Source organism: Polypterus senegalus, unplaced genomic scaffold (assembly GCF_016835505.1).
Source record: "Polypterus senegalus isolate Bchr_013 unplaced genomic scaffold, ASM1683550v1 scaffold_3767, whole genome shotgun sequence".
Taxonomy (NCBI): domain Eukaryota; kingdom Metazoa; phylum Chordata; class Cladistia; order Polypteriformes; family Polypteridae; genus Polypterus; species Polypterus senegalus.
In genome coordinates this window covers 29536-43951 of record NW_024380111.1, presented here as the reverse complement: position 1 = coordinate 43951, position 14416 = coordinate 29536, and positions in this window count along the sequence as shown.

Below are 14416 nucleotides of genomic sequence, written 5' to 3'. Positions count from 1 at the left end.
TTCTCGGGGAAAAAATTTGGGGGCCCTTTTCCCTTTCAAAGGGGAATCTGTGAAAACGAAAATACCCAAAATAAAAAAAAGGGCCCATTTTTCAAAAAAAAGAAAATGGACAGTAGATGAAGGGGCACCCGATTGGGGACTTTTGTTCTGTCTTAGACAGCCCGGGCGACCTTTTAAAAGGCGGGGTTTTTCCCTTTTTCTGTCAGGACCGAAGTGATTTTTCTAAAATGCCGCCCTGTATTTGGATAGGAAACCATTTTGATGAATTTTAAAAGAAAAACTGAGATGCTGAACGATAAAAAAAAAGAGTCGACACTCAGACCAAGTTAACAGACAAATAAATTATTATGATGGAGCTGCCTCAGGCAGGGCAAGGACAGGATGTGGATTTTCCAGAACGGGGGGCAAAGGGGAGAGGGTCGTGGATTTTACCCCTAACCAATTTTCATCTGCTCAGCGCCTCCCCTCAGATCAAGCCCCCTTTTTTCCAGGGGGAAACCCCTCTGCAGCAATTCCCCACATCACTTCTTCCCTCCACCTTCCTTACCTGAACCTGAGGATATTCCCCTTTCCGGGCCCCCAGCCCTTTTTTCAGTTCCCTTTTGCTCCCCTTGCCAGGGGAAAGACCCCAATTGATTTTAAGGCACTAAAACTGTTTTCTAGTCTGCCTCAACATACCCCTATACTTACTATTTTGGAAAACCTCATGTTTTGTGGGTTAAAACTCTTGGGGTTCAGCTTACAGTGGATTTGGCTTTCTTTTTAAATCAGCCTCCCCCGCCTGTTTGGGAAAGGGGTTTGACTCGCCCCCCCTCTTTTTCTCTAACCCGGGGGGGTTTCATGTTCATTCCTAAATTCCTGTGCCAAACCTCCCCACACTAAGCCCTCTTTGCAGCCTGGCCCCTGAACACCCTTACACACCATTTTTTCAAAGCCTACACTCTTTCTTTTTCCCACTTGAAGTCCCCAAACCCCCTCACTGGTATTTCCCCTGCTAAGGGGGACACCCTTTAAATTTTTCCTGCAGGTATGAGACCGAGCCCCCCATACCCCTTGTTTTTTTCAATGCACAAAAGCTGCTGTAAAAGTACTTAATATTCCCCAAAGCGTTTCCTTTTTCAGAGGTTGGTTATGTTTTTTTTGAATTATAAAAACTTTTTCATGAGTTAAAATTTGGGGGATTGGGTGGAAAAAGTTTCAATAGGAGGGACTGGCTACATGTTGTTTGGGATTTTGATACCCAGATCTTTTGATAACAAAGTTTGTGCTTCAACAGTTTTTTTGTACTGCATTGTTTTTTTCATTGCAAACCCCCTTCCCCCCTTTGGGTTTCCCCCCCCGATGCACTTTGGTCCCAGGAAAAATGCTAGGGAAGGATAGCAAATTTGAGCCACTGGTGTTTTCCCCAAAAATCCTCCTTCCCCGACGTTTTCTAGTACCCTCTGTCTCCAGCAGCAGAGGTGGCACTCCCCATTTTCCAATCTGGGGAAAGGGGAGCAGTCATTCAAGTTAAATACTCCAGTCCCCCCCCCCTTTTTACCTGTTTAAAAAGGCTGACGGTTCATGTTTTTGTTTAAGATCTTCGCAAATTCTAGTTTTTCCTGGGGCCCCCATTTTACTAATCCTTCCCACTTTCTTTCAGAACCCCCCCGCCTGTTATTTCTCTGTTATTGACTTTTTTCGTATTTTGTATTCCTTTGCCCCCACTCTCAATTTGGTTTGTTTTTCCCAAAACCGCCCTTGGGACATGGACGTTATGTAGGGATATTTGAAATTTAGGATCTTTTGCTCAAAATTTAAAAAACTTGGCGAAAAGAAGTGTATTGGTAAGTATGTGGAATGGGTAGTACAAAAGCAGATTGTGCAGGGGATACTCAGCAATTTTATTATTTAGCAGAAAATGCCACAAAGTTTCTAAAACAAACTGAAATTAAAACAACCGAAATATTCAGGTTAATTTCTTGTAAACGAGGCTCTCTCTCTCTCTCTTTTTTAGCACCAAAAAAACACCATTCAAAATTTTCCCCTAGACCAAGACCTTTTAAAAGCAACAGGTTTTTCTGTATTGGCATTATAGGATCCCGCCGCAATGGATTTTAAACTTCAATAAAAGGGCCCAAGTTTTAACCCCCTGATCCCCCTTTCTGGTGGGGTGGCAGGGAAAAGACGCGGGGAAGGGCCTGAACCAAAAAAAAAAAAAAAAAAAAGTCCCCCCACTGTTTCATGCATTGGGACTTTGATACTCGCCCATTCACCTGTTTGTGGCAAAGGGATATGAATGCTTTTTTACAAAACCATGGAGAAAAAAAAGGCTTAGCTTATTTTTGAAAAATTGGATCCAGTGGCTGGGGGATTTCCAACCTGTCTCGGGCAGCCCAACAGAGGCCTTAAAACAGATATGTCCTTAGCCCCCTAGGGGTAAAAGTGCCTCCGCTAATATTTTAGTACAGGCAAAAACCTCACATCCCTACCTGGGGGAAACACACCAAAATATACCTGTACATTGTCAAACGTTACCATAGAAAGGGCTCCATTAAATCCAGCACTTTGTTCCAACTAAAAATCAGGGAACCCACAACTGTCGGATAAAATAAAAGGTTATAAAACCTAGACCAGACCTAAGAAAACACCCTTGGGGAACAGGAGAGATTTTTTGAGGGTGTTTTTTATGTTTGGGAAAATGGAACCCCCTTTAAACCCAGCTATCAGTGGTCAGGGACCACCGCTGGAAGAAAACCCAATTTCTTAAAGTTTAAGTGAAAGGGCAGCGGGTTGATAGCTCTCCCCGAGTTTGTCATTTTCGGGGGAAAAAATTGTAACTATCAATTATTCAAATATGTTTTGATCGCCATGATCAGGGGGCATTATGGAAACTCGGGGGATTCAAGACCATTTGGCAAGCCCATTCAACAAAAAACAAAAAGAATTCCTTTAGAGGCCCAAAACCATCAAAGCTAGCATTGTTAAATGTCAAGCCCCCATGGGAAAAAGGACCCTGTCAGAAAAGGGGGAAACAAATTAGTGTCTTTTTTAAAAAAAGGGGGATTCCCCCCAAACTTTTATTCCAACAGAGAAATGACCAGGGCCCATGTAAAACGGTGTAAAAAAAAATTTTTGGAAGAACTTTTCCCGTTCAAACCCAATGATAAAACCACACTTCGTAAAGCCGCATTTTTCCAGGAAAATTTCCCCTTTGTCAAATGAATTATCCACTGGTTTTTGAAACGGGCCCCCAGCGCCAAAGCAAGGGTACGTTCTTGTGTGTTTCCATTTTTTTCATAGCGCTTTATAAATACCGAAACAAACCCGCATATTTTTTATTGTGTAATGCATCGATTGTATAACTCGAACAATATAATGGCCCAGGGAACACCATAGTTTTCCCAAAAACCAAACGTTTGGGGTTTTACCTCCTTTCTTCTTCTTCTTCTTTTCTTTTTTTTTCTTCTTTTCTTCTTTTTTCAGCTCCTCCCGGGGGGTTTTCCAAGGGGATAATCTTTTCCATATTCCTCATGCACATCGATATTTTTTCACGACTAGGGGAATCACAGCAGAGCTGATGGGAAAAAATTATGGGTATACAGCTTTAAGGACCCTTACCTCAGCCACTGAAAAAATTTTTTAAAGCCTTTTTGAAAGGACCTGGGTTCAGAAACAGTTTAAACCCCCAAGAACTTAAATGCACCAAAAATTGCTCCTTGAAACGGTTTGTACAAAGACAATCCCCCCCCTGTAAACTTCCCAAGTTATAATACCCAAACCCCCTTTATAAAGGCCCCGTTTTTACATATGAGGGAATATATTTTTTAAGGGTGAAATGCGCAAAATAGTTTTTTAAATTATACATAAAAAACTTTAACTTCATTTAAATAACTATATTCTTCACGGGGATGTGAAGGATAGAATAAAAACTTTATTTTAAAGATATTTCAATGTTCTTTAAACTTTTTAAGAACCCAACTTCAGAGGCAATTTTATTAAGAGCTGTTTGGGCGATCGTTATTGGGGAAAAAGCAAGGACCTTTTTAACCCACGAAAATATATTGAAAAAAAACAGAAAGAAAATAACAACACACAAAAAAGAAAAATTTGGGCAAAAAAAATTTTGTCATGAGCACAGGTTTAAAAACACATTTTAATAATGTGTTTTAGCTCCCATCATAAAATGACACAGTACAATCTCAGATTTTAGTTATTCAAAAACTGAAATATCAAAAAGTAATGGCCCTTTTGGCCCAGTTGGGGGGAAGAGACCCGGGTTTAAAAAGAAAGGATTCACACCCCAAACCTCAGTAGAAGAAAAAATTACAAAATAAAGATTAAGGGGTTACTTTAATTTTAATTTTGAAAACGGGTTTAAATTAAACGATTTTAAGATGAATTTTTAAATGTTCTACTAAATGACAAAAAAAACTAGGGAAAAGTGGAAAATTCAAAATTAAAAAAGTTGACTTTTTTCCCTTTTTCCCCCCTGGCCTTTTTTTTTGTACCCAAAAGTTTTCATATGACCCCTGAAGGGGGAAAACCTTTTCCGGCATTTGATAGTGATTTCTTTTTTTTCCGCACTTGGGGATTTTGGAATGTGAGCTTTTAAGTTTCTCCAACATGCTATGTCACTACCCAAATTATTTTGTTGATTTTCCCCGTTATTTGAACAAAAGTATGTTTTTCCTTTCCCCCCCTTGGTATTCGCTTTTAAATTCTTATTTTTCCCTTTTTCCCATTTCTTTTTCAAAGGCCGCTTCTTAAGGTTTTTCATATTTTGGCGAATTTGGGGGGATTTTTGGGCGAAAAAATGCGCGGGCCCGGGGGGGCTGGCGGGGTTTATGAGCGGAAGAACGGGAAGTTGGAGTACACGTTCCTGCATCTGGGTTTTTTTTGGGGTAAAAATTTTCCCCTTTTTTTCCCCCTGTTATAGGCGAAATTCCCCCGCCAAATAAAGAGGCCCCAGGGTAACAAAAAATTTTTTTTACAGAACAGCCAGGCGGAAGAGAAAATGGTCCAAAAAAGGGGCCCTCTCTGATGGAGTCTGACCCATAAGCAAAATAACAAACCCTTTTATCTCAAAAAACCTTTCCCCGGATGGAAAAATCCCCATGGGCCTTGCCCTGCAAAACCCCTGGTTCAAGATGTTGAAAATTTAAAAAGGGGGGTTTCTACATATCAGAAGCGTCAAAAGTTTAATGTGGAAAACCCCGGTAAGTCCCCCGGTTTCAAACAATGGGTCCATTCCCCAAATGGACTTTTGAATTAACACCCAATACCATATTTGGGAATTGTTAGTTCTCCATGGGTGGAAGCTTTTCCCCTTTCCAAACATGCAGAGAAAACCTTGCAAAAACTTTTTTAAAGGAAAAACCAGATGGGGTAACAAAAATTCAAATGATAAGGGGAAAAAAATTCCCTTTTAAAAAAAACCACCCCCAGATAAAAATGGGATCATTATTGCAAAAACCCCCAAAAGGAAAATTGTGGAACTTAATGGCCTTTCTTTGGCTAAAATTGGAGAAAAAAAATTTTGGGCCCCCGGTTTGGAAAAGCTTCCCCCCTTTCTGGCCCTGTGGGTTTTAAGGGAACCCCTATTTGGCAGTTCTTCCCCATTCGATTTTTTGGGAAAACCCAGCAGGTTTTGGGGGTGGGAAATGTTTCCCCCTTTGGACTGATTCCTTTCCAATTTTTAAGGTTCAAGAAAAAAATTCCCCCCTTGGGGAAGGGTTTACCGAAAAACCCCGTGAAAAATTTAAGCCTTGGGCATCTCCCTTAAAAGATCCCCTTATTGGGCCCTGATTTTTTTGCTTGGATTACCTTTTAGAAACCCGGATCCCGTGGGGGTTTTTAATTACGGGAAGACACAAATCCGTAAGGGTTGGGGGGTTTTGGAATTTACAAAAACCCATTAAAAATGGAATTTGGTTTTGGGCCTTTCTAATGTTCTTTTATTCCCTTGGCCCAGTTTGGGCAAATACTTTTTCTTTAAAAAATTCCCTCAGGTGGAAAACCTTTTTCCCCATATTACTTGAAGAATTTTTACAATTCCAGTAATTTTTGCAAATTTTTGGTAACCCCTTGGAAAAATTGGTTGAGAACCCCGTTACTAAAATCCCTTTCCCCCCCCAAAAACCCCCCCTTTTACCCCGGTAAACCCCCCGTAGGGCTGTTTTCCCCTTTTTCCCCTTTATTAAAGGGGGGGACCCGCTTTTTTAAGGGGTTTAATTGCGGAATAATTATTGTTTTTGTTATACTAGGCCACATTTGGCCATTTTTTCCCCCCTTTTAATTTTTGATCCCCTGGTTTTTTGGTTTCCCTTTTTTCCCCCCATTCCAACAACCACCCCTTTTTCCCACCCCCCTTTCCACCCCCGCCCCGTAAGGGTTGTTTTTAAAACCTTTTTTCCTTCTGGAAAAATGTTGGAAACCCACCCTTTTTTTTTTTTTTTTCCAAACTTTTTTGGTTAATTCTTCCTTCCCTTTTTCTTCCAAATTATCAATTTTTTCTGATTACCCGAATACTGATATTTGATGGATTTAAGGTCTTTTGACATCCTTCCACCTGACTGGACTGGCACTTCTGCTTTAATACAATTTGTTATGCCTTCACTTTTCCCTTTAACTCCCTTTTTATGTTCACCCCTGTTTGGCCACATCGCAACCCCCTTCTGTGGACCCCCTTTCCCGTTTTCCCCACATGGCCCTGGGTGTATTTTTATTCCATTCGAGTCCCTCGGGGTTCCTGATAAGTTCAAAGGGAAGGGACCGTTGTTGCCAATTTGAGTCTATTTTTTCCCCAGGGTTTATAAACAAAAAAGTAATTGGGGTTTAAATTTTCCCTCCCTCCCTTTTTTAACCCGCTGAATCCCCAAAAAGGGGCCGGGGTCTGCTGGGGCCAATCCCCCCAAACAGGGCATAAGGAAACCAATCCCGGGAGGGCCCAAACCCCCCGAGGACACACACAAACACACCAAGCACACACGGGAAAAATTGAATAATCCACCAACCTGATGTTTTGGATTGTGGGGGGGAAACCCCGCAGACACGGGGGGAACATGCAAACCCACAGGAGGACCCGGAGTTTCCCGGTCTCCCCAACTGGGGGGGCCCGCCCACTGCCCACCCCCCGTTTTGGGTTAAATTTCCTCATTTCAATCAACAAAGATTCTTAATTTTTCTAAAGAAGTGTTGAAGGATCCATGAGCAACTTGATAAAACATCCCCCATGACCGGCAAAATCATTGGTTTAGATATCCTTGGCTGAGAAAAGGCATTTGTGCTTGTTTGTAATGCTGCTTACTTATCCCCCAAACAGTCCCGATGGATCAATCACCCGTGCTTTAGCTGATTTGAGAATAGCTACCAATTTGGCATTTCTAACCCTTGGGACAAATGGTTTAGTCCCCTTTTGGGTCCTCCAATGGTTTTAAACGTTTTTATTTTCTTACGGGTTTTTTTAATTGTTCTCCGTTGGCTTTCTGTATTTTCCTTTGATAAGATACATTGTATCCAAATATTTACGCCCCAATGGCAAAGGCTTACTTTTTTCACAAAGAAAAAAAGCTTCAGATCAGCACAACCCCCCCACTCCTCCCCACCCACTCCATCCCCTCTCCTACCCTTCCCACTCAACCTCCCTGATCAAATTTTTTTGTTTTCTAAAAAAGGGGGGAAGTAAGAAATTTCTTTGTTCCCCGGCAATTCAGTCTGAGAAATAAGTTTACAAAAACCCAAATAATAAAACATGCTTTGTTTTAGCAAACAGAAAATGTTTTTAAGGGCCCAAGGTCTGGAATCCCACATGAGTCTGTTTTTCAGTTTCCCCTTTCACATCTGAACGCCAAACAAAAGGGGCAAGAAATCAAAATTTTAAAAGGGGTTGAAGGGGGTAAAGGGGTTTTTATAAAAGTTTGACTTTCATTTTTATAATTTCCCCATTAGGGGCCGGGGTTATTAAAAAAGACCGGGAAACCCTCCCCCCGGGAAGGGGATTAATTTTTTCCCCGCTTTTCTGGAAAAAACCCCTGCACCAAAAAGGCCCATACCCATTTCCCCCCTTCCTCCCGATTTTGCCCTGGGGCATCCCCCATTCCCTGGGTTTCCCGATTCCTACTGCTTCCCAATAAAACCGGCCAAACAGGGGTCGGTGTCAAGGGAACCTGTTTTGTTTGCCTGGTTTTGTGTAGAAAATTGGGGCCAAAAAACCCAAAACCCCATACTGCTTTCCCTTTTAAACTGGGAGTGGGGAAACAACCCCAAAAAAGGGGCAGGCCAAACTTCGTTAGGAAAGACGCCCAGCCCGGCCCCCACAAAAAGCCCCTACCAACCGGGGCTAGGCCAGGCCATTGGGGGCCCGGCAAGGACCCGACCCGGGCCCAGGCAGGCCCCCTCCTTGGGGCCAGGGGGTTTGAGGATTCGTGCCACCTGGGCATTTTGAAAACCCAAACCCCCGGGGGGGCCCGGGGGCCCATCTTCGCTTTAAAAGGGCGGGCCCGGGGAATACCTCCCTAGGAGGGGGCTTTCCCCTAAGCCCGGAATATTGGCCGTAAATTTGGCCCCCACAGGGGCAAGGGGGGGCCTTTTGACCCCCTTAGGGGTGGTTTGGGGGAGTGGGGGGTGGAGGCCCGGAAATGAGGGGGAAGGGCTTTGGCCGGTGGCCCTTTCCCGGTAAAAAAGTTTTTAAAAAAACCCCCCCTATAAACATGCCGGGCCTCCCCCTGGGGCCCCTTGGGTCCCCGAAGGGTAAAAGGTGGGGAAGCACCGACCCCGGGCCCCGGCGGCTGCAAAACCCCCAAAAAAAAGGCCTGCCTTTTGGTAAAAACCCCACCTTTTAAAAACCCCCCCCACACACCGCCCAGCCTATGGGGGCACGGAAACAAGGAGAGGGGTTTTGGATCCCTTGGGGCCGGCCATGGGGTTTTAAAAAACCCCAACCTGGCTTTTTTATTGCGAAATTCCTTTGTTCCCCCCTTTTCCCCCAAAAAGGGAAAAAATTTTTTTACCCTTTAATGGGGAAGGCCCCCTTTCCCCACTGTAACAAAACCAAGGGGAAAACCAAAAACCAATTTTTCCTGTACCACCCCCCTTCCCATGCCTGGGGAAAAACTGGGGGAAAAAGGGGAAGCCGTCCCCCCGGGGGGTGTTTGGACTTTCAAGGGAAAAAACCCTCCCTTTTCCCCCCCGGACGGGCAACCCCATGGGCCCCTTTTCCAGAATGGCTGACCCCGACCCCGGAAATTGGGGGAAAAAGGACCAGCCCGGGTCTCGGCCCAGGCCCCGACCTCTGGGGGCCCGCCATCTTTGGCCCAGGCCTCCCTTAAGAGGGAGAGGGGAAAAGCTCCCCCCCGGCCGGGGCCATTTTTGCCTAAATAAAGATCACACGGGAACCCCTTTTCTTGAAAATGTCGTTTCCCGTGCCCGAGGGGGCGCAAAGTTGTTTCTTTCCCCCGGGGAGTATAATTCCATCCACCTCCCACCCCCCTCGGGGGGAAAAATGGGAAATTAAAACCCTCTCTGGGGGCAATGAAGGGGCCCCTTTTTGCAAATCCTTCATCAGAAACCCCCCAGATTCCTGGAGGAGGGACCGGGGCCCCTTGATTTGTGGGTTCCCCCCCAAAGGGAAGGGTTTTGAGGTACCCCGGGTCAACCCAGGGGAAAGAAACCTGTATGGGAGATGCCCCGTCCAACTTCCCCGGGGCCCGCAAACCCCAAAAAACGGGGCTGGGTTCTTGGGCATGGCCCTAACCCAAGGGGGCCTCCGGACCCGGGTACCCACTTATACGTTAAGGGTCCAAAACTGGAGGACAGGCCAGTTATACCCCCCTCCTTTTGGGGTTTTCCACCTTGGGGCTCCGCAAACGCGAGCGGGGGCCAGCTCCTGGGGGGGGGGGGGGGGGGGGGGGGGGGGGGGGGGGGGGGGGGGGGGGGGGGGGGGGGGGGGGGGGGGGGGGGGGGGGGGGGGGGTAGAGGGTGTTATGCTTCTGGTCGCAGTGGATGCACATTCTAAGTGGCCTGAGGTCACTATCATGCCCAACATCACATCAGAAAAGACGACCCAAACATTACGAGAGATGTTTGCACGTTTTGGACTGCCAGAGCAGATCGTGACAGATAATGGGCCTTCTTTTGTGTCCCAAGAAATGGAAGTATTCCTAAAAGGCAATGGTATTAAACATCTCCTATCCAGCCCTTATCATCCCTCTACTAATGGTCTGGCTGAAAGAATGGTGCAAACCTTAAACATGCTCTTAAAGCATCCAGAAGTGAAGCACCTTTCAAGCAACATCTTTATACATTTCTTCTTAAATATCGTAACACACCCACACAAAACAACTATGTCACCAGCTGATCTGTTTCTAAAAAGGCAGCTGAGAACACGTCTTGATTTGTTGAGACCAGCTACCACTCAAATGAGAGTTTCTGATAAGCAGCACGTTCAAGTAAAACAACGTGCCAAGCGGGCTAAAGATCGTGAGTTATTCAGTGGAGATGCTGTCCTTGCTCGTAACTATTCCACCACTGAGAAATGGGTACCAGCAACCATTCTTCAAAAGACTGGACCTGTCTCTTATAACGTATGCACACGAGACCACCAGACATGGAGATGACAGGCTGAACAGTTGTTACCCACTATCCCTGATGAAGCAGCCGGTAACACAGAAACGTCTGAGGAAGCAAGTTCTAGTGAGTGGACCCAAAGCCCACTGAGGATACCACCTGACTCTCCTGTTTCAATTCCTGCTGATGCTGTTGTGCCACAGTTACCTGAGGCTGCCTTAGGGGATGAACACACATCAGCTGAACGACGTAACCGTACAACATTTGTTTCTGCTGAGGGCTAATATCTCTGCCATCTCTCCACTTATCAGCAGGATTATAAATCATTCCCTCCTGGCTGGCCATATTCCTTCTGCACTAAAACTGCTGTCATCAGACCTCTACTGAAAAAACCCACCCTGGATCCTGAGGTTCTCTCCAATTATAGGCCCATCTCCAATCTTCCATTTCTCTCTAAAGTTTTGGAAAAACAGTTGCAGCACAACTTCATGATCACCTCAAACTGAATAACCCGTTTGAAAAGTTTCAGTCTGGTTTTGCCCTGGCCATAGCACTGAAACAGCCTTGGTCAGGGTCACCAATAACCTTCTGATGACTGCAGATACTGGTTCCCCTTCTCTACTCATCCTCCTTGATCTGAAAGCTGCTTTTGACACAATAGACCACAATATTCTCCTTCACCGCCTGCAATACCCCATTGGACTCTCAGGAAATGTTTATAACTGGTTTACATCATATTTGACTGACAGAACTGAGTATGTCACTTTGGGCACAAAATCTCACATCCACAATGTCACCTGTGGTGTCCCACAAGGCTCTGTGCTAGGCCCCAATCTTTTCACCATCTACATGCTCCCCTTGGAATTGTCTTTAGCAGACATGGCTTATCTTTGCATTGTTATGCTGATGACACTCAGCTTTACCTTAGAACTACCCCACCTCTTCTGTTGCTCCCCTGCCAACATCTACACTGACTACTTGCCTGGAGGAGATAGAGGCATGGATGAGGCTCAACTTCATTCAGCTGAATAGATCCAAAACAGAAGCCATCTTAGTAGGCACACCACACCATCTCCGCTCTTCTACTATCACCAGTATCACTTTCTCTGGCCAAAACATTCCCCTTTACCACATCTGTCACCAATTTGGGTGTTAAAATGGACTCTCAACTCACTTTTTACACCCACATCAAACATCTCTGTAAGTCATCTTTCTATCACCTCAAGAATATCGCTAAACTGCACCCAACACTCAGCCTGGCAGATGCAGAGAAGCTCGTCCATGCCTTTGTCTCTTCCAGGCTGGATTACTGTAGTGCGCTCCTCATCGGGATTCCTGGCAAGAGTATCCAGAGACTCCAGTATATTCAGAACAGTGCTACCAGGATCCTGATGAGGGTGTGAAGGTAGGATCGCATCACTCCCATTCTGAAAACCCTTCACTGGCTCCCGTCCCACTTAGAATAGAGTACAAGGTCTCTCTTCTCACCCATCAGTGCATTTATGGATATGCCCCTTTACTTACAGGAACTCCTCACCCCTCATACCTCTTCACGCACCTTTGCTCTGTACACACTAATACCCTTCAAGTCCCCAGAACTAAGCTCAGCAGTATCGGTGATAGGGCTTTTTCATCTGTGGCCGAGGCTGTGGAACACCCTCCTGATTACCTGAGACCCCACAGTCGACTGATGCTTTTAAACAAAACCTAAAACGTATCTTTTGTTAAAGTATTTCATTGATTCTTCTGTTTTATTATTCTATTTTTTTACTCTGTAGCACTTTGAGATTGCTAAAACATAGTGTATTACAAATAAAATGTATTATTATTATTATTATTATTATTATTATTATTATTATTATTATTATTATTATTATTTTATATTGTAACACAGCACGTCATTGTGTCGTTTTCTTGTCACTCTCAGCAGCTCCTCTGCCAGGTTTTCTGCAGTACGTCTCTCAGTAAACTCACAGCAGCCCAGAAGGTAGGATGTCATCTTAAAGTTTCCATTAAAGTGACAAGTGACAGACACGTATGAGCAGGTCGCTCTGGATGTCCGCCAGTCAGTTGTCAGGCAAACTGCTGAAACTTTCTGGACCCTGTCTTGCCATAATTCACGCTCCGTGTTATATAGTCGTGGAGTGATTGTTTGGGATGAGGTTTATCTACTGGGAGAACATACATGGGGCTTAAGGCTGAACAAAAGTTTTAAATCCTTTCTCCTCCACAATGAAAATAGCTAAAAGTCACGGGCTGTCATTTTAGCAGCTCCTCATCGTCACTCATCTGTCTGGCTGTGGTCATTTGTTTTGAAATAAATGTGCTTATTTTGGTTTGAGTGGCAGAAGGCTGTGATGTTCCTTCAGTTTTGATAAGACAGTGGATGTGGCAGCAGAAGTTCTTGGCTCAAAACAGGATACTTTTCACGGGTCAGTGGATGGCAGCCTGAGGAGAGAGGACGAGCTGGACGGACGGCTGAGCGCTGCTGAGTGGAGTTGTGTCGTTCACGAATGAATCGATTCTTTTGAACGGCTCATAAACATGAACGATGGGAGCCGAGTCGGCTGGGGGAGCCGTTGTTTCTGTCATTCTTTTTTCCTATGCGTGTTTCACACAGATGCACACAAATCAGAGACAGAACAGTCTTGGAGGGGGGGGGCGCACCCAGGTGGGGTGGGCGGACCCACACAGGGGTGGGGCGGACCCAGCAGGGGTGCTACTGCCTAACGATGATAGTTGTGCATGCATCCTTCACGTGAGTACTCCACCCTGCGTGCCTCTCATTGGGTAGGAGCCATAGACTGTGAATAGGAGCAGAGCCATGACTTGTGCATGCTGCTGTCGCATGCTTACTCCAGTAAAATAAAAAATTCAAAAATAAACGTGCGAGTGCCTCTCTGTCTCAGTGCCAAAGTCAGTAATAGCGGGTCGTTCGAAGGAATAAGACACATACGTGAAAATGAGCCAGAGGAAAAGGAGCAGCATTTGGGTGTACTTTTCTCGCGAAGAAAACAGTAAGGCTAAATGCAGCATTTGTCAGAAAGTCATTTCATTTAAGTCTGGGTCAACAAATAATTTACACAGGCATTTGAAGACTCAACACCCAACACTGCAGGTCACAGGTTTGAGAGCAGAGCCAGACTCAGACAACAACCGTGACACTGATGTGTCCATTGCCTCCTCTGCCTCCACATCAAGTGCAACTGCAGCCCCAGCAGCCTCTGACCCCACTGGGCCCACCACATCGCCTGGCCAGGCACGAGCAAAAGAAAGCAGACATCCATCAGTCAATATTTATTACCTCCTGTCTTGACCCCATTAAGACAGGAGAAGATAGATGAAGAGCTGGCAAAGATGGTAGCCACTGACTTCCAGCCTTTCTCAATAGTGGAGGACACAGGATTCCAAAATATTCACAGGCTCAACCCTCCTACCTCCAAGTAGGAAGGCCTTAGCCCAGAAGGTCACGGATATGTATGACAGGGAGACAGCATCTTTGAAGAGAAAGGTGTCAAAAGTACCAGGCTGTCTGTTTAACTGCAGACTGTTGGACTTCAAGAACGACAGCATTATATATGTCTGTAACCTGCCATTTTATCGAGGATTTCCGTGTGGCCTCCTGCCTCCTGGACTGTTTTGAATTCAGTGAGCGGCACACAGCAGACAACATTGCACAACAGCTGCTTAGTGTTGCAGCAGAGTGGGGGGTGGACAAGAAAGGAGTGTGCTGCCTAACTGATAATGCAGCAAATGTTACTAAGGCTATACAAACCATTGGATGGACGCACCTTCCATGCCTGGCCCATACTATTAACCTGGTGGTAAGAGATGCCCTGCAAGCTTCAAAGCCCATCATTGATAAGGTGAA